This window comes from Chrysochloris asiatica, unplaced genomic scaffold (assembly GCF_000296735.1).
Source record: "Chrysochloris asiatica unplaced genomic scaffold, ChrAsi1.0 scaffold00290, whole genome shotgun sequence".
NCBI lineage: Eukaryota > Metazoa > Chordata > Mammalia > Afrosoricida > Chrysochloridae > Chrysochloris > Chrysochloris asiatica.
In genome coordinates this window covers 3,540,493-3,543,129 of record NW_006408808.1, presented here as the reverse complement: position 1 = coordinate 3,543,129, position 2,637 = coordinate 3,540,493, and positions in this window count along the sequence as shown.

Sequence of the window (2,637 nt, the reverse complement as noted above, 5' to 3'; positions counted from 1 at the left end):
ATGATTTGTTTATTTCAAATACCTTCTTTAGACAGCATAACAGACGGCTATACACATGGACCTCGCCAGATGGAACACATAGAAATCAAATTGAGCACATCTGTGGAAAGAGAAGATGGAAAAGATCCATATCATTAGTGAAAACAAGGCCAGGGGCAGACTGTGGAACAGACCATCAATTACAGAAATGTATAGATAACTAGAAAAAGGCCTGCAAAATTTGTAAAAGAGTTTGGGGAAAAGCAGGAGGAGGAACAAATTTGGAATGCAGCCAAAAAAAATAATGCTATCTGTAATACTCTATTTTTCAAAGGGAGAATGAATTTATAGCATATGTTAGAAGCTCTGGTGGAGCTCTAGGATAAGCATTGGACTGCTAACTACATGGTTGGTGTTTCAAACCCACTAGCTTCTTACTGGGGGAAAGATGAGGCTGTCTGTGTCTGTAAAGATGTACAGTCTAGGAAACCCTATATAGGAAGTGAATTTGTTTTCTAAAAATCTAACACTCATTAAAAATACAAAAATAAAGAGAACTATAGTTGGCAAGGGGCCCTGGTAGCGCAATGGTGAAGTGCTCAACTGCTAATTGCAAGTTTGGTGTGGCAGGATGTGGCAATCTGCTTCGATAAGAGCTGCAGCCTTGGAAACCCTGTACTGGAAGGCTGCTAGGAGTCTGAATGGACTGGGATACACGGCTAAGGGAATTGTTTGCAAAAAAAAAAAGTGTAAAAACCAATCCAGTTACATGGTTGCAATTATCAGTATTTTGTGATGCAGTAGCGCTGTGGGTTAATGCACCAGACTGCAAAGTCATTTGAACTGAAAGGTCAGCAGTGTAAGCTCACCAGACACTCCATGGAAACCCTATACAGGGTCGCTATGGGTCAGAATCGACTCCACGGCACTTAACACCAATAACAGCAGCACTGTATCATTCGTTCTGTTGCCAAACAACTAATAACATATGTAAGAAGCACTTTCAAATAGTGTTTCATTGTGGTTAGCAGAGCGCCAGCCTTAGTTAATTTTTTGGCATTAATAATTTTAAATATTAATGCTTGTGACCTACAAGAATGAGGTCCCATGGTAAATGTAAAGATTCTAGAGACGCTAATTTGGAATGAGTTATTTAAAGGCCTATCTCAAGGGACAATTTGAGAATATTACTAATTCCAAGTTTGCATCAATTCATTGTTGGAATTAGTGCCCATTATTTATAAAGCTCTGTGGCGCTGTGGGTTAATGCGCCAAACTGCAAAGCCGTTCTGCAAGGTCGATGGTTCAAGCTCACCAGCTGCTCCTTGGAAACGCTATAAAGGGTCGCTATGGGTCGGAATCCACTCGACGGCACTTAACAACAACAACAGCAGCAAATTGTCTAAAAGGAGTTCTGGTTGCGTAGTGGTTACGAGTTGGGCTGCCAACCTCAATGTCAGCAGTTCTAAACTACCAGCTGTTCCGCTGGGAGAAAGATGAGACGTCTGCTCCCTTAAAGATTTACTGCCTCGGAAACCCTGTGCAGGGTCACTATGAGTCAGAATCGACTTCATGGTACTCAACAACAACAACAGATTGTCTTAAGGGAGTCCTGGTGTGGCGCCCTGGGCTAATGCTCTGGACTGCAAAGTTGATGTGAACTGCAAGGTCAGCGGTTTAAGCTCACCAGCGGCGCCCTGGAAACCCTACCTGGGTGTCTGTGGGTAAGAACTGACTCGATGGCACTTTACAACATATGGTCTAAGGAGTCCTGCTGTGGCGCTGTAGGATAAGTACTTGACTGCTAAGTATGAGGTTCGCAGTTCAAACCCACTAGCTGTGGATTCAAGTAAAATGAAATCTTTGACAACTTCAGTCTTCTGTCCATTTATTATGATGTTACTTATCAGTCCAGATAAAGTTAGAAAGGCGTGGAAATTTTAAAAAAGAGAGAGAGAGAGATGAAGGGAGAACGAAGAATTGCTCACAAGGCAGATGAAACTAAGGAAAACCACAGTAACGATGTTGCTGCGGTTGTTGTTCCTACCCTTCGAACGTTGAAAACTTGGCAGGTATGTTGTTAGAGCTTTCAGTGAATTGTTTCCTGCTATCCTCACATCTCTACTGGCCTAGGTTCTAGTCGTATTCTCGTGTTATACAACAGTTACAGTATAGAGAGAGTCCTGGTGTAGCTGGAGGATAAACAATGGCTGGCTAGCCAATAGTCAAACTCACTAGTTGCTCTTTGGAAATCCTACACAATGTCAGTCCAAAATCAATCCACGGCATTTAACAACAAAAGCATAGAGAGATTATATAATTTTCGCAAGTTCTTATAGCTGGGAAGCGGCACAGAAGGAATCCAGACTCAGGTGGTTAGCTGTTACAGTTAATTTCCAAAGCGGGCTCTAGCTCGGGTCCTTTCAGCTTGTCCTCAGCTCAACTGTGGGGTCACGCAGGCACCACTCGCCACTCCCTTTTTCTTCCCAGCTGTTCTGAAAGCTCCACCTCATTCTTAACAGCGTCCCTTCTCCATGGAGACCGGCGTGAGGTGGGACTTCCTACCTTGCGCACAAGCACTTCCGTTGAGAGCCGGAAGCGTCGTGATTCTTCGGGCTGTCTCTGCGAGTTTAGAGTTTAAACAGGTTTTGAGTCGCG